The sequence below is a fragment of the Benincasa hispida genome, chromosome 3 (genome assembly GCF_027475165.1).
Source record: "Benincasa hispida cultivar pf3 chromosome 3, pf3_genome.v1.1, whole genome shotgun sequence".
NCBI lineage: Eukaryota > Viridiplantae > Streptophyta > Magnoliopsida > Cucurbitales > Cucurbitaceae > Benincasa > Benincasa hispida.
Window position 1 is genome coordinate 25131219 of NC_143480.1, and position 19277 is coordinate 25150495.

Sequence of the window (19277 nt, forward strand, 5' to 3'; positions counted from 1 at the left end):
GGTGCTCGGGAGGCTGGGATCGGAGATAGGGTCAATAGGATTCCTCTTGTCATGTTCTTCATTCACACCATCATGGTCATCTGGCTCGTCCTCACCATCATGGTCATGTTGCTCGTCCTCACCATCATGGCCACGTGACTCGTCTTCTGCATTATTCTACATAATTACTCCATATCATTAGTACGTAATGCACGAAACACACCCATTCATCCAAAAATCGTGAAATATACATACCCGACATAATGTTTGCAATATCTCAATGATTGCCTGTAGTTGTACCTTCACCTCCCTTAAATCAGACTTCACCTTCACCAAATCAGACTTCACCTCCACTAAATCTAACTTTACTTCCCTCAATGTAGTCTCCATTCTCGAGACTCGCTCATCTAAGATTTGCAAGTAGTCTCTACTCTGAATGCTCGTCCTGTTTGAGTTGACATTGGGCTCTGGTACACGACGATTTGACTCATGAATCTTAAATTCCTCTTCGTGGCAAGACTAAAGCTCAAATTGGAAAGGCATATGGTCCCCCTCATGAGGTTCATGTTTGCCAGATACATCCTCTTGGTCAATGTCTGCATATTCTTCTTCTGAGGTCCTTGACATTGACAACATCAGATCCTCCTCCTAAAACTCCAAATACACTGGGCGTTCATCAACTCGAGTGTCCCTAAATTTCCTCTATGCATCGGATATCGATAATGACCTGATCACCAACTACATGACAAACATATTGTAAACAATGTTAAATAACGTTAAATACTAAAACAATATGAGGTGGTGCTTGTTACTCACTGAAGGGGAATTGAAGACACCTTTCTACAATAGTTTGTTGGGCAATGAATGAGAGCATGACCACCTTAGAAATTGAGGCACGACATTATTGTTAAGTCGAACTGTAGCTTCCCAGCAATGGTGGATATAATCTCATATACCCAAACCTATAAGACCATTTTAGTTTATAGAAAGTAATGACAATTCATTACACATTTATGGTAAAGAAAATGTAAGAACTGATACCTGGAATGCGTGAGGAAATTCAAGTAGATTGTACTTCAGCACATACCTTTTATTTGTTTTCAGAGCATGACCACCTTAGAAATTGAGGCACGACATTATTGTTAAGTCGAACTGTAGCTCTCCCAGCAATGGTGGATATAATCTCATATACCCAAACCTATAAGACCATTTTAGTTTATAGAAAGTAATGACAATTCATTACACATTTATGGTAAAGAAAATGTAAGAACTGATACCTGGAATGCGTGAGGAAATTCAAGTAGATTGTACTTCAGCACATACCTTTTATTTGTTTTCATCTTCTCCTATATGAGGTGACCTTGTCCTTTAACGTTTTCTTCAGACCATTGAAGGTTCGCTCCCATAAAATATGTCCCCAATTTAAGGTCCTCCACATCATCCAACAACGATTTATCAATGCTACTTTTTGTCTTGTTTTTTCCTATCAACCCCAACTCATAATAATATACAAGTATAACTTTCACTGCATCCAAGTCATTTTCTAACTTTAATGCCTTATAAAATTCTTCAAACTTGGTGAAATGCACCTCTATCGCCATTAAATTCTTGAAATACTTCAATCATAGAGATTCCGTCACTTCAACACAACGAACCAGTTTAATAGGTGATTGCCACAATCCCATCACCAATAGGAAATCCTCCTTCGAAAATTCAATAATTGTTCCATCCAAGTCAAAAGTCATGGAACCAGGCCTACTACTTTCCACCTCACTCGATAATATATGATGGGCTAGTGGGCTATTGAAGACTATGACCATATCCACGAATTTTCCAAACACAGTTGTCCTAAACATTTGAAGTTGCCTCTCTATAAGTTTTCCTTTGATTATCTTATTTGCGATTCCAATGTGAGATGAAAGGGTTGTAGCCTGTCTAGGAAAATGATCCTTTATAGCAATATGAAGATTAACTATTACAAATGCAGGTAAAAGAAAAAATAATTAAAGAAAAAAAAAGGAACAAAATCACATTATTGAGCATTCTGGAAAACTCTCTTTCCAAGATCTCACTCATTCCTCTCGTTCTTCTTGTTTCTTCATCTCGTTCTTTCTTTTGTTCTTTGTTTTGTTCTTTCTCTCCTTAACTTAATACAAAAATGGAATCGCATGCAAGAAATTGAAAACGTAAACCACAATTTGTACAAGTGTTTCTCTCATTCTTTCTCTCGTTCTTTCTCTCCTTAACTTTATACAGAAATGGAATTACATACAAGAAATGAAAAACGTAAACCACAATTTATCAGTGTTACCTTAACTTTTGGAGGTGTAGAAAGGAGCAAACGAGACAATTCACCAGTGGAAGAAGACGGTATGAAATTTTTTGGTGATCGACGATACAGAAATCAAATCACATGCAAGTCGTGGCGTTCAATTTCAATTGTAATGAGAGAGATAAAAATATCGTACTGGAGGGGAGGAAAGAAGATGAAGCGAGAGAAATGAAGAAGTCTTAAATTTTAAATTTAAAACGTTCAATTTCATTATGATAAAGAACGAGAGGAATGAGTGTGAAACAAGATGAACGAACAAGTAAATGGGATGTGCACGCGTTTTCAAACGGTTTGAGGACTAAACGAACATTTCACATGCGGCTGACCTCAGCAGAAGGCCAAAATTTTAGTGTTTTTTAAAATAGGCCAAATTTTGAGTGGGCCTTAAAATTTGACCCATGCATACGAAATTTCCTTTTGATGTTGACAGTAAGATGGTTGTAGGTTGTAAAACTGAGGATCTTATTGATGTCGATGCTGGTGGAAAATTTCACAAAATGACCCAAAACCCAAAAACTTTTCTACCAATGACCTCTTCCTAAAAATTTTTCTACCATTGACCTTTTGCCCATGCGAAATACCAAAATTACCCCCACTTTTTAAAACTCCTCAAACCGCACCACATTTCCTCTTCCTTCAACGATTTATTCAGAAAATTCAATGTGCATTTAATACAACACCAACATTCTACCAAAACATTTATTCCCAACTAATATTCTACCAATAACATTGAATAACATTGGTATGAAGAGAATGGAAGGTTACTCTCAGTATTCACTTTTTGTCGAACTCCCCACGAAATTCTCCCATTGTTCTCTCATAGCTTTCTCTCAGAGTTTCAGTCCAACATCTTCGTTGATCGTTTTTATCGTCAGATTCAGAAATGGAGATAATGTAAGTGATATTCTACGATTTCTTGTCTCAAATCGCTTTCATAATAAGTGTCGTTTAGCATTAAATGAACGATAGTATGGTAATATATACACAATCGTTCATTATAATATGAACGATAGTTCATAAATTACTAGACGATCATTCATAAATTACAATACGATTGTATAGTACGTTATAAACGACCGTATAGTAAGTTATACATGATTGTTTAGTAAATAATAAACGATCGTGTAGTAATTTATAAACGATCGTGTAAACATTTATAAATGATCTTATAGTAATGTATAAATGATCGTTCACTTATCAATGATTTGTTTATTCCATTGTAGATCAATGACGCTACTTCGCATCTTTGTACGATTTGGTGGGGATTGGGATGAGTGCAAAAGAAATTATCTTTGTGGTCATATGAAAGGTCTGAAAGTCAGAAATGATATAACAGTCAGCGAATTAGTGAGTATGATGCACCAACGACTGAATATCAATCCGAATATGTTTGATATATACATCAAATGTTGTTACAATTTATTGGTCCTAACTTCCCCAATTGACATAATCGATGATGAAGATCTTAGCTTCTTTTTAGAAGGCAGTTATACATCTTAGATGCCATTATTTGTATAAGTTACACCTTGCAAAAGTCATGGAGTACACATGAACAATATGTACCAACATTGCAATCCAACTAATCACCTATTTCAACTAGTCAAAATTGTGGGTTTGCAACCATTTTGACACGTAATATTCATACCATGTCTTCACTTGATGATCATATTGAGCCATGTAACTTGGGGGATGACCGAAGTGAAGCTTGGTTTGGTCACAACAGTGAACCCAAATGTACTTCACAATTCGATATTGAACATGGATATAAACAATCTTCAGAACCACAAACTTCTCCAACAATTAACATCCATGTTCCAAACCCATCTGCTCCCATCCCACCAGTTGTGAGGCCTTCGGTTCAAATGCATTCCACCTTCCAACCGAACCATTTATTGATATATCCATACCATCAGAGGGCCCATCGTATGACGACCTCATCACAATACCTCATGATTGTCTGAATGACGAGGATATAAAGGTCGGTTAAATTTTCTTTTTGAAATATGATTTTTCAGTTAAATTATCGATGCTTGCAATAGGAAAGAACTTTGACTACCGTGTAAAAAAGTCAACAAAGAGCTAACTATCTGGTGTTCAGTGGAGAAATGCTGTGTAAAAAAAAAATTTGAAAGAAAGTGATTCCTTCAAAGTGACAAAATATCCAAACGAACATACATGTTCTCTTGAAATGAGAATTGGTAATCATCGACAAGCAAAAAGTTGGGTTATTGGACACTTAATCAAGTCCAAATACAAATAATTTGGTCGAACATACCACCTAAGGGATATAATTGAGGACATCCGAAGAGATTATAAAGTGAACATAAGTTACGAGCAGGCTTATCGCACTAGAGAGTACAGATTGGTGTTCGCACGAGGGTCGCCAGAAGGATCATATGCTACTGTTAGGGCATATAATGAGGCACTTAAGCTTGTAAATCCAGATACGATATTTAAGGTTGAAGTAGAGGACGGATAACATTTTAAGTACATCTTCATGGCATCTGGTTCATGTATCAAGGGTTTTCTAAGCTGCATCCGCCCAGTAATCGTTATTGATGGGACCCATTTGCACGAGAAATACAAAGATGTGTTGTTAATAGTAACATGTATCAATGACAAGAACAACATATATCCAATTACCTTCAGTATTATAGATGGTGAAAACGATGCATCATGGACTTGGTTCATAACTCATTTGAAGGCTTCGATAGGAGACGTTCCCAATTTAGTGATTATATCAAATCGTCACATCTCAATTGCAAAGGTTGTTGCAAGTATATTCCCTGATGCATTTCATGCCCTATGTATATACCATATTTGAAATAATTTGGTTGACAAATTCAAGAATAAGGACATAATCCCATACTTTTACCTGGCGGCGAAAGCTTATAGAATGTCCGAGTTTCAAATGTCTTGGGCTAAACTCCATCAATATCCTGGTGTGACGGCCTATCTTAAGGAGGTTGGATACAACGATGGGCAAGGGTTTATCAAGTCCATTGTAAGTATGACAAGATGACGACAAATATAGTAGAATGCCTCAATGGAGTGTTGAAAGATGCACAAGAACTACCAATCACGAAGCTATTAGAGCATATCCGTGAGTGGCTACAAGGTTGGTTCTATATCCGACATACACATGTAATGGCATGCACAAACATTGTAACTGATTACGCAATGAGTATTCTTAAGGAATTAAAATTGATGTCTAGAACATATCGTATTTCCCTGGTGGATATGCATATAATTAATGTGGATGATGGATATTTGGGGGGTTGGTTGATCTTCGTTCACGGACATGTACTTGTATGGAGTTTAATTGCATGGAGATCCCATGCTCCCATGTAATATCAGCAGCAACCCTTAGAAATATTAATGTTCAAACATTATGTGCTAAATGGTTTACCATTGAGTGTATGCTTGCTGCTTATACTGAACCAATCTTCCTAGTAAGACATAGACAAGAATGAAGTCGAAGTACATATTTTGACGATTTTGAAGTTCTACCACCACGAAAGGTAGCAAGTGTCGATCGACGTCAAACCGTCAGGATACCTTCTATTGGAGAGAAGCCACGAAAAATACATGGGTGTACATGATGTGGTCAGAAAGGACATAACAAGAAAACGTGTAGACAAATAATGATAACACCTACCATATTCTTAAACGATCTTTTAGATTTTCTAGAAGATCGTTTACATATTCTTAAACAATCTTGCACATAATATTAAATGATCTTTTACTTAGTTTTGGGTGATTGCTTAATTATTTATTTGCCTAGTTATTTATTTGCTTAGTTAAATGTACAACACCAATTATATTCTACAAATTTAGAACAAATTTATCACAAAAAATATTACCATAAATATTTATTTGCCCACAACTGGGCAACATATTGTTTCCTATACAATCTCATATTCACCTATTTTAAGTCAGCCTTATCAGCTCCAGTTACACAATATTCTATAAATTTAGCACAAAATATTCCACAATCTAGAGACTTGCCCTCTTGGAGGGTCACATTCAATCTCTTAACTTCCCATTGCTCGTACTTGAACTTCTTATGTTGTTTGTCGAATCCGACAGAAATGAACATGGACGGTATTGCTCTGGCCATGAGCTTCAGATAACCTTTAACTATGTCGCCACAGATGTAGTTCGACATGGATTCGTATACAAAGATTGTGCACCCCTGTAGATCGATGGCAAGCATAAATCAGTATTGTTTGATGTTGATTGACCCAAATACAAAGTCAACATCCGTCCATGCAGGCTTGTATTCTTTGTACTGTCCAAGCAAGTAGTCAAGGAAGAAGTGAGGGTCCACCCAAAACCTCATGTATACTTCTTGATCCATCCAGCATACCACTTTGCCATCCTCTATTTCAATACCGTCTGGCCGGATCTTAGAAGCAACACTCTCTGGCTCCATCAAACGATTCTGGGAAAGGCAAGATGTAAATACATGCTTGAGTTAACAGTAGTTTCAACAAATATGAGAAATTTCCATACCGTGAAGCTCAAATTAATGACCGTGAATCGAATCGTACAGAGGTCAAGTTTCAAGTGTAGCTTCTGATGCACGTGCATCAAAAGGAGATCCATAGTTTGGTACAACAAAGAAAAGTAAAGTTGAGCATAAAAGTTACTAAAAGAAAATTATAAACGATCATTTAGAAACTTCTAAGCGATCGATTAGAAACTTCTAATCGATCGCTTAGAAGTTTCTAAACGATCATTTAAAAGTTTCTAAGCGATTGTTTAGAAAATTCGAATCGATCGTTTATTAGAATTCTAATTCTAATCAATCGTTTAAAATTTCTAAACGAGCGATTAGAATTTTCTGAACGATCATACAGATTTTTTTGAACAATCGATCTAGGTTAATGAATTAACATAAATACTCACGTCTCCAAGCACCCATGTGTTTTGCTCAAGCGTTTTGAAGAAATCCTTGGTCCTGAATGTATATACTGCCGTCCGCTCCTCGTTTTTTGTTTTAGGATGGCTTTTTCATTTATTGTATGCATTCCATAGAACATCAGGGACTGGGAAGCATGGGTCATAGGAATGAACGATCCTTAAGGGGAACTCAGGTACAGGGACCGAGGGGTTGAGATTGATAACACCAGCGGCCAATTTCAGTACCACTATAGGTGGTTCAACTTCTTCAGATTGGGGCTGAGGAGATCTTGGAGGTGAATGAGGTTGAATTGTTTCTGAATGTGGTTGAGAATGGGGCTGAGAAGATTGAGGCTGAGTTTTAAACTTCTTTCCCCTTTTGGAACACTCAGGTGTGAACTTGGCTGATTTTTTCCTTTTCTGGCGCTCTCGACCATTTATTTCCTATATTTAAATTATAAATCAACAATTTTAAGAATACTAATTCATGCAATAGTCATATCTCGACCTTAGTGGCATCCTTTTCAGTTGACGTCCCCGAATTGAAATGGACCCCAAGACTGAACGCTTCAGTTGACGTCCCCACAATTGGCTCCAATATTTCATCAACGGTTTGAGGAACTGGATGTTTATTGACAATTGGTTCATTGAAAGAGGTGTCCATCAATCAAGATATTGGATCCTGATCACTGACAGTTTTGGACTACTCACTGATCGTCCCAGCTGGTTGTTCACTGTGGGTTTCTTGGTGGGTCTGAGGGCGATCTTGTGCATCGGTCTGTGGGGGATCATCATCATTATGAGGTTCCTGATTATTGTTACCATCACCATTATTATCATCACGAGGTCCCTCATCATGATGAGTCCTTATATTATAATACTATCCTGAACAAATCAAATGAACTATTCTGTCAAGGGAGGTAATCAATCATCTAAGAATATGTAAACGATCGTTTAAAAACTCTATACGATCGTCTATGAAATCTAAACGATCGTCTAGACAATCTATACAATCATCTAAAAGATATGAACGATTGTCTAGAAAATATAAACGAACACTTAGACAATATATACGATTTTCTAAAAAAATCTAAACGATTAGTTAGAATTTCTAAATGATCATCCATTTGAGAACATCTAAACGAATGTACAGAAATACATACTTTAGACAGACAATGGACAGTAAATACATATCTTTATCTCATTCAGTTGTTGGCCCATCAGATGATGTTAGACAGTAAATGTATCTCCCATCTGACGGACCATGGTAGTCAAGTTCGCCAAATCTTTCCGAACTTCTTTTATTTCTTCCCTAAGAATCTTGTACGATCTAGAATAATGATGTCTAAAAGACTTGCTTACGTAGTTCCGGCTCTATTTGGTTAGTCTGAACTGGCATACGAGGTTTTGGCTCTATATATTGCACATTAACAGAGCTTTCTACATGGGGTTCATGCTCTTCATGCCTCTCAAAGGACTCGCGAGTGTCGACAGTGTTCAACCCCTCCAATCCTCTTTTCTCCAACAACAGGAACCACATTAAGTCATTCAAGTCGGTTTTCCTTGTACCTTAACTCCTCTGTGCTAGGTACAAGTCTCGACACAACAATAGTCTATACATAAACATGAGCAAGTCAGAGTGCATGAAACTATAAAAAAATGAGTAAGTCAGAAGTGATCGGTTACTTACTTTTTTTGGCTGGAAAACATTATTGTTCAATGATTTATAAGATGGAGCACGAAAACAAGTCTATCTAAGAATTCTAGGGATTGCAACCTTGCTGACTTTGGTGGCTATGAACTTACTCGATGTAGATAAAATTTCGTAAGCCCAAACCTACGATATGTAAACTTCTTAGACAAACATAACACAGGTTCAATGTATATTAAAGTGAATCAGAAATAAAAGTACATACCTAGTATGCAAGTACGAATCCCTTTATACAGTAATATGAGGCGTGGTGATCACCTTCTGCTTTCTTTGAATCATATGCCTCCTTCTTCCCACGCATGATAGTCTTCATGCTATTCCATGTACGTCCATAGAAGAAGGAAGACCAGTCATAATGTATGATGACGTCGTGATCATCGACAATCCCAAATATATTGCTATCGAACTGGGTTTTCTTGTCTTTTCCAATCATAACCGTTTCAATGAACCATGCCAATGCAACCTTGACAGCATCTTCGTCATTAGTAAAATTGAAATTCTCGAAGGCGATCTCCACATCCTTACAAGAACTATCCTTTCCATTTGGATCCTTAGGTCTAAGAATGAGTTTTCGCAGCCTTTCACCACTTGTTTCTCTTTCCACTGTTTCCCTTGTCGACCACAACCTAGTTATCAAGTTAAAATCCTCTTGGGAGAATGTTACCTTCTTCCTTAGAATGTTGAATGAAATAACGTCTGGGTTCGCATCTGCTACATCCCTTAATAGAAAGTGGTGCAAAAGTTGCCCATTGAAAACAAGATCTATATCCAACAGAGGACCAAAGGACGTTTGCCTATACAGTCACATCTGTTCTTCTGTCAACTTTTTCTTAATGACAGGAGCAATTTTGTGGACTTGGCAAGCGATTGTAGCAGGAAAATATTTCTCACAAGGGACGGTCATATTATCAATCTAACAATCGTGTACATTACAAGAATTAGTAAGCAATCGCATAACAAAAACTAAGCAATTGCATAACAAAACCTAAATGATCGTATAACAAGAATTAAACGATCGCATAACAAAAACTAAACGATCACATAACAGTTAGCCAAACGATCGCATAATGGATATCTAAATGATCACATAACAGTTAGCTAAACGATTGCATAACAGATATCTAAACGATCACGTAACAATTAGCTAAACGATCACACGATATAAACCTAAACAATCTGATCGCTTAGTAATCTCTATCCGATCGCTTAGTAATATCTAAACGCTCGCTTAATATTCTCTAAACACTCGCTTAGTATTCTCTATCCGATTGGTTAGTATTCTCTCAACGATCGATTACGAACGAACACACGATTAAACCCTAAAAGATAGTCAAACCTCAAATATCAACATGCATTCTTCAAGGAAAAGAGTCTCATACCTTTCATATCACGACGACGGTGGCAAGTGTGTAGAGACGACGGTAAGAAACCTGCAAGGAGTGCTCGGTTTCGGAGAGAAAACAAGAGTAAAATTGAAAGAAAACGCTTCGAAGAGAAATGCTTTGAGCAGGAAATGGAGGGAGACTCTATCATTGTAAAGTATTCATAAAGACGTGCGTTCACCAAACAGTTTGAAGGTTTTTTTAAAACTGGGGGTAATTTTGGAATTTCCCATGGCCAAAAGGTTAGTGGTAGAAAAGTTTTTAGGAAAAGGTTATTGGTAGAAAAGTTTTTGGATTTTGGGTCATTTTGTGAAATTTTTCGATATTGGTTGTAATAACATACAACGGAGAAGGGTGATTGCGAACCACGAGTATAGTTCAGGCTATCTGAATGTTAAGGAATTTTGTGAAAAGTTGCAGGAGAAATTGGGTACCATAGACGAAGATGATCGTGCAAAGCAAGAGATTATTCAGTCACGGTCAAGAACTGGTGGGGAACTTTCAGATGTGCAGATTGGGTAAAAACTCAGAAGTGAGATTGAAAATAGACAGATATTGATGGCTGATCATTTGGAAAATGGACTCATCGGGGAATCTGGTGAGCTGAAATTTTACATGGATGATGATGATATCTATGTTGATTTAGCAGATCTTTGATGTAGGAAACTTGGGAGGGACAGAAAATAAAATAAAGTGCATTAAGCTTAGTGTTGGAGGTAGCAGCTTTGTGTTTAGAGTGATGCTTTTTGTTCGTTCCCAAATTATTTTGTATAGGCAAAGACTAGTGAATGAATACTGAAAAGTTCTCTCTTGAAGTACGAAAATGAGGTCCTTGCTTTGTAAGTTCTCTCTAACGTTCTCTTGGTTATTGATTTTTCTTCCCTTTTCATAAGAATCAAAGAGCTATCTTGTAATGTAAAAAGGTTATAAGGTCAAAAGGTAAACGAATTAAAAAGGGTCTCCAATTGGCACATGCATACATAAGTGGTTATAACAAAGGTTACCACATTAAGGATCACTTGCTTTCCGAAGATCCATCTATTCCTCTCTTTCCAAACTTCCTACAAGAACGTAGTGATTGTTCCACAGAATTTTCCTAGTCTTTAGATTTTTAGCATAGAGTGGATTTAGCAGGAAGGTATTGAACTTTCAATGTGTTGGTTTGTCTTTGTTCATTGATTAAGGGTCTGATCAGGCTCCTTGTTATGCATCCTTTGCAAGTATAGGCATGATGCAGACATCATACAGATTTTTGTATATCATTTTCTCTAGCTGTTTGTAGTACTGCTTAATCATTTCAGGGGATAAAGCGGAAGTGATAACTTCACAAAGTTCTCTTGATTCAATGGATTACTTTTATTAGGAGGATAGAGATAGAAAGTTGGCAATTCACCTGAAATAGAGTAATTGCTCATTTGCTTGACCACCTTATTTGATTGAATTTTAATGGACGTCTATTGTTCTCTTCTTTTCCAATATATATTCTTTGTTTGGATAAGTAGCAGTGAAAGGAATATATTCTAAAAGAACACAGAATAGCGTAAGTGTGGGGTTGAGAAAACCCCCCAAAAATAGCGTAAGAGCCCTTCTTTTCAAATATTTCATTTCAACGAAAAATACCTCGATGCCTTTTCTCCATAGATTTCTAACCCAAATTAACATGTAGTCTTGGGTATATATTATTGGACTGATTTGGACTGATGTTAGCCATATACTCAATATTGAGACCAAAATATTCACTCCTGACACAATATTAAGAACAAGTTACTTCGGTGCATCATTTGAACCAACCATTGTTTTATTTATTTGTGGTTAAGGATGATGATGCAATATCCAGCCTCATACTTGCCATTTACTATGCATTTTGATAATGACAAGATATGAAGACTAATATTGCCATTTTCTCATAATTGCCTTATTTATTTGTGGTTGATTATGTAAGATTATGTATTTATAATGATAAGATATGGAGAGTCGGAGTGCTTTAACAAAATCACATATCAACCATTCGCATGAACAGAATTTACCAATGGTAACATGATAATGTCCATAGTATTCTCCACATTTCATGCTACTCTAGTTCCAAATTGACAATTCACTAAATCCTTTCAAATTCAAGGATACATTGACATAATCAGAAGTTTCATCATCTTTTACAACTATAAAGACTTCCCACTTAAAACTTAATTCCAGTCTCCACAAACTCTTGATTCCTTCTCTCCCACTCTCTGAAAAAGGAGATTTTCCTTATTTGAAAAAACATCAATAGCCGTACTTTACACCAATGAACACTATTCCTTTCCTTTTTGATACTTGTGAACCTTTTATTTTTCTTCTTCAATCTATATGCGTTGTTTCATAGTCTGAACTAGTCATGCAGTCCATCCAGAGCTACCCAACTTCAGGAACTATGCATCAGATCTATCCTGAAGCACAACCTTCAATGATCAAGCATTACGGCTGCCCATTCTCATCCTTTCCAAGGAAGGAGCCTAAATTACATGCAGCCCTGAAGCACCATTTCGCAGAGCAGAAAAGAAGGAACAGAATCAGTGGCCAATACGCCACCCTCCGTGCCATCCTTCCCCGCCTATCTAAAGTTAGTCCAAACTTCCTCTCAAAAATCTATCTTCAATTGAAATATTTTCTGTATATTGACAGTTGAAAAGAAATGATTATATTATGAACAGACAGATAAGAGTAAGCTGAAAAAGGCTTTTGTGCTTTCTGAGACAATCCGTAGGGTGAAGGAGCTTAAGAAGCTTGTATCAGAAAAGAGAGCGGCCAATCGTGAGTTTAGGGATTGTGGGATACCTAGTGGGCAGATACACTGAGCTTAGAACAATGTGATGGTGGTAAAGGGATGGTGAAGGCTGTAATGAGCTACGAGGACAGGCAGGATATCATGGCAGAATTGGCAAAAGCACTGAAGACAGTGAAAGTGAAGCTGCTGAGAGCTGAACTGGTGACTGTGGGTGGAAGGAACAAGTTCTCTGTGGATGCAAAGGCCTAAAGGACCTGGTGGGCTTAAGAGAGTTTTGGAGGCTGTTATGTGGAGGACTTCATGGATTGCTAGAAAACCCAGAAATTCTTGGCACTCTCGAGCTCCAACAGCTAAAAAGTTAGCTGTTAACAGGCTGATTTCTCGAAAAAATCTCTTAGGAGCTGTTTGGATGTTGAACTGAGATATGATATCTAGAGTTTATATGTCTGTGAAGTCTCTGTCTTTGTTTGGGGTATAGCATTATTTAATCTGAATTCATGTGTCTGTATTTGGGGTGCAGAGTTGATTTTATATATCCAAGATATTTTGTGCAGTTTTTTGAATTCAATAATGTGCTTTTATGATGATTATTTTTGTTTTGAAACTTTTTTATTCAATAATTTTACCAATTTTTGTGTTGAATAAAATATGGATTGTTATTTTTGTTTTTTTTAATTTTTATCTTTCTTTTTTGGGTAATGAACAACAATTAATTCACTACATTTCTTGTAGGAATATAGTTAAATAAAATGAGAAACCAAAGAGAAATTAGAACTTTTGATTCTTATTTTCTCTATGAGCTTCATCATCTTCTTCTTTTTTTCTTTTTCCTATTATTGTTTTGTATTTTTACTTTGTTAAAAAAAAAATTAATTGAATTTCATTCATCATCTTAGTAGCCAATGGAATGGCACAACATTTTTTCGATAATTTTACTTTCAGTTGCTTCAAATTTGGAGGATCATTACAAAATACATCTTCATTTCTCAATATTTCTTACTAAAGAATGTTCTAGGAAAAAAAATCTTCATTTATGGTTTTTTTAATGTGTTATGTACTATTCAACTATATACATATTTTTCTAAATATTATTAACACTCATTTTATATGTAAATTCAATTAAATAAAAATATATTTTGCAAATTTCTACATATATATTGCACTTATTGTAGACAAAATACTATTATTTATATAATCAATAACCCTACAACGTATTTTAGCATTCATCGGTCTTATAATAGTCGAAAGTGGTTGTCGAAGTTGATATTAAAGATGATTTTTTGTTGGAGTTTGTAGTTGGAGGTAGTTGTCAGAGCTTGAAGTTGGTCGCATGAAGATGGTATTGAAGTTGGTCATCGAAGGAGGTTTTCGAAGCCCAAAGTTGGTCATCGAAGTTGGTCGTCGAAGTTGATCATCGAAGATGATTTTTGTCAGAGTTTGTCATTGGAGGTGGTTGTCAGAGCTCGAAGTTAGTCACATGAAGATGATATTGGAAATAGTTGTCAGAGGTGCTTGTCGAAGCTCAGAGTTGGTCGTCGGAGTTGCTCGCTCGAAGTTGGTTATTGAAGGTGATTTTTGTCGGAGTTTATAGTCGGAGATGGTTGTGGGAGCCTACAAAGGTGGTTGTTAAAATTTGTCATCAGAGTTTATTGTTGGAGGTGGTTGCTGGAGTCCAAAATTAGTCGTTGGAGTTGATCGCGCGAAGGTGGTCATCGGAGTTAGGTCACTGGAGTTGTTATCGGAAGTGGTTGTCAAAGTCCGGAATTGGTCATTGGAGTTGTCATCGGAGGTGGTTGTCGAAATCCAGAGTTGGTTATCAGAATGTGGCAACAATAGTTGCCGACAGTGGTCGATAAATGGAGCCATTGAAAATATTGGAAGAAGGAAGAGTTGGAGTGAGTTTTGGTGAGTTCGTAAAATATACCAACTCAATTCTACCAACACTTAAAATTAGTAGGCAAATATTGAGTTTATACCAACTTAACTCATCTTGATGAGCAAAACACCACTACTTTTATTAAGTAACAGAATTAGCCGTTTATAAGTAGTGGTCAGTTCTGATGGCATTTCTGGAACCATCCAGACTCTAATTCATATACATCCGGACATAATAGTGATCACTGACTTTTTTTTCTTCTTATGTTGTAAATGAAACTCAATTAAAAAATAAATTGACCTTACAGGTTATTGTAATTGATGAAAAATAGAGTAGGGAAAAGAAAATAGCACACCAAAGATTTATGTGGAAAACCTTAATTAGGGAGAAAAACCACGGGATAAAGGGATTCTTATTAGAAAACTGATACAATGGAATACAGTAAACCAACAGCTTAAATAGAGAACAGGGAAACTCTAGGATACAATGATAAAGACAAAATTGCCCCTAGAGCGCAAAATCCTAATTTCAACACTCCCTCTCAAGTTGGGGCGTAGATGTCAATAAATCCCAACTTGCTCACACATGCGTCAAACAACTGTTTGGAAAGCCCCTTTGTTAAGATATCTGCAATTTGTTGATTGGAGGGAATATAAGGAACACAAATGTTGCCACTATCGAGTCTTTCCTTGATAAAGTGTCGGTCAATCTCCACATACTTTGTTCTGTCATGTTGAACTAGGTTGTTTGCTATGCTTATGGCTACTTTATTATCACAATAGAGTTTCATTGGACTGGTATGATCTTGATCAATGTCTTTCAAGACTTTTTCAAGCCAGATCTCTTCACAGATTCCCAGACTCATGGCCCTGTATTCAGCCTCAACACTGCTTCTTGTAACGCGAAATTTAGCTTCCTTGTTATGCATGAACTGTGATGAAATGATGATGATGCATGCAAGGTTCATGCCCATGTGATACTACTTCTAGATATGCGTTAATTAACAACGTTCTTGTAGTATGCTATGCATTGTCACAAGTTTCCTTGCGTTGAAACCAAGTATAATTTCACTGTAAGTTTCTTGATGTGATCCGAGGTCGAACACAGGGGCTATTTGAGGTTATTGCGTTATGCTTGTGATACATGCGACCAGGGGTTTTCAATTAATAAAAGTTGTTGTGTACAAGAATATAAACATACGATAAAGTAAAGTAAAGCGGTAAAGATGCGATAATAAAATAAATTGCGTTAAAGTAAATCTAAGCTAAAATGATACAAAATACAGGTTTTCACGATACAAGATACTGAGGTCAAGGCTGGCTGTGAAGATTGTGCAAAGATCGTGTATTGCAGGGACAAGTCTTATGTACGAAGCAGAAACAAAAAAGATAATTAATACAAACATCGCATGTTTCCTAATTGCGCTAAAGGTATAAGTACGATTCTACTTTTCCTTTGACGTACACCTCTTGGTGATCGGTCGCGCTCCCACATCTCTGTAGTGAAACAGGGACAAATGTAATGAACGAAAGGTTGCTTCCATCTTTGGAAGTACTTCTTGCTTTAGTTAACGCCTTCTTCTAACCTTCTCTCGACAGATCAGAATGGCATCTTCACTTCTGCTCTCACAGGTGAAGATGTCGTCTAGCATGCTTTAGCTAAACATTCTTATTTCTTTAGCACAGAGTAAATTACTTGTTTAATTCATATTAATTACCAAGGAATTAAGAAGACTTTATGAAGAAAGCGATAATCGGAGGAATGGAAATAGACAGAGAAGGGGATATGAAATCGATCGAGACATTCAATATTTCTATTCAGCGTCTGATACATGATTTGTGAATGAAGAGATTAAGAATGTGAAATACACTTGATGAAAAGAGTTAGAAACAAATCAAAATAAACGCCAACATCTTAGCGCCGATCTGGATGGAGATTTGCTTGCCAATGTAGACGGATCGTGCGGACGGATGAGCTTCCTTCTCAGGCTTGCTCAACCGGTAGCAGGGATCTGAGTATAGAGCTTCGCGGCGGGGATCTGGCAGAATAGCACTGAGACTCACCTCTCGGCCTTGTCTCTTTTCTTCCCGGATTTCTTCCGTTCAATACTCAGCTCAGTCTCTCTCTCAGTAATTTAGCAACACTTAGCCCTCGTATCAATTATACCCATATCCAGTATATCTTCTGTGAATTCTATGGGAGTATTTATAGGTGAAAAGCTTTGACTCTTGGCTGTGGACCCCACTTCTTATTATAGAAATTCCGAAGATGGAGGAATAAATATTTCTTCTGTTATGCAATCAGACCATCAAATCTGCACAATGGTTAGTTGTACACGTGTCGCAATCCTCCGCCTTTGCGTTGCTCAGCTGCATCTTTCGATCAGTTACTCGCATGCGGTGTTGTTTTTATTACCGCATGCGATTGAAATTCAGCTCAGGATCGACTGTCACATTGCGCCGTCATTGCGTTAATCGTCTCTTCATTGTTAATTGACGGGTGCAATGTAACAGAGATGCGTTGTTTAGTTTCTTGTTGAGCCTTGATCGCAAGCGGTGACTTGGTTTCCTGCAAAACAGAGTAAAAATATCCTCTTCTACCATCTTGACGATGTTAATAGGTGTAATTGCGTTAATTCATAATTATTGAATTTCTGAGCTAATTTTCACACAATCAATGCATATTCCTTCTCTTTTGGCTGCAATATCTAGATAAGGCAGCATAAATAACTTGTATTTCTACAAGTTATCACTTATGGCAACAACACCTTGTTTTTTGCTTCTCCATGTAACAAGATTGCCCCACACAAAGGTACAATATCCTGATGTTGATTTTCTGTCTACTACAGATCATGCCCAATCAGCATCGGTGTATGCTTCGATAATACGTTTTTCAGTTTTCCCGAACATCAAGCCTTTCCTTGGAGAAGTTTTCAGATATCTCAAAATGCGCTCTACTGCCCTGATGTGTTCTTCGTATGGTGACTGCATGAACTGACTTACCATACTTACTGCATAAGAGATGTCGGGTCTAGTATGAGAAAGATATATTAATTTCCCAACAAGTCGCTGATATTTTTCTTTGCTCACTGGAACACTTTTACTTATATTACTTAACTTTGTATTGGCTTCTATAGGGGTATCAACTGGTTTGCACCCCGTCATACCTGTTTCCTTGAGCAGGTCCAGAGTATACTTCCGTTGGAAAACTGAAATTCCTTCTCTTGATCAAGCTACTTCCATTCCGAGGAAGTATCTTAGTTTTCCAAGATCCTTGATCTCGAATTCCTCAGCCATCTTTGCCTTCAATCAGTCAATCTTTGAGGTATCATCACCTGAAATAACAATGTCATCAACATAAACAATCAAAATTGCGATTTTCCCGGATACAGACCTTTTAGTAAAAAGAGTATGATCAGAATGACCCTGTTTATATCCTTGAGACTTTACAAACATAGTAAATCTGCCAAACCAAGCCCTTGGTGACTGTTTTAGCCCATATAAGGACTTTCTTAATCTGCAAACTCGGTGATCAAACTGTTTCTCAAATCCTGGGGGGGACTCATATAGACTTCTTCCTCCAATTCTCCATTGAGAAAAGCATTCTTCACATCAAGCTGGTGAAGGGGCCAATCCTTATTAACTGTAATAGAAAGGAGGACCCGAACAGTATTTAGCTTTGCAACTGGCGAAAAGGTCTCTGAATAATCAACCCCAAATGTCTAAGTAAAACCCCTGGCCACTAATCTAGCTTTGTATCTGTCAACAGTTCCATTGGGCTTATATTTTATTGTGAACACCCATTTACTTCCGACTGCTTTATGACCATTTGGAAGATTGACTTGATCCCACATATGATTTTTCTCGAAAGCTTTCATTTCTTCTATAACTGCTGCTTTCCATTCAGGATTTTCCAATGTTGTGTGTATACTGTTTGGTATCACCACTGTGTCTAGGCTTGTAGTGAGGGCCTTGAACTTAGGAGATAAATTACTATAGGACAAGTAACTTTGCAACGGATATTTAGTACATGATTTCATATCTTTCCTTAGGGCAATCGGAAGATCAAGGGATTCATCTCTATCTTTATTTTCATCTGACATATTGCATTCTTCCTTCGGTTCTGTTATTTTCCCACTCTCAACATTTTTTCCAGTGGGAATAAGAGAAGCTTCTTTTCCAGGTTCTACCATGTCCTCAAGAGTCACACACTCATCTGTCTCTGCACCATCATCAACCTTAATCACATCCCTGCTACCATTATCTTCCCTACTTTTGCTCTCAACATTTTCAACACAAGCATCAGTGTTATCACATTTATTATCATGA

General features: G+C 37.0%; 1 pseudogene across 1 annotated transcript; it reads left to right on the forward strand.

The window, feature by feature from the left end:
- The first annotated feature begins 12486 nt into the window (after positions 1 to 12486).
- On the forward strand, positions 12487 to 13649 carry LOC120074409 (transcription factor bHLH131-like; annotated as a pseudogene). The gene is made up of 2 exons (XR_016528729.1): positions 12487 to 12908; positions 13000 to 13649. The product of XR_016528729.1 is annotated as a transcription factor bHLH131-like (transcript).
- The last annotated feature ends 5628 nt before the right edge of the window (positions 13650 to 19277 follow it).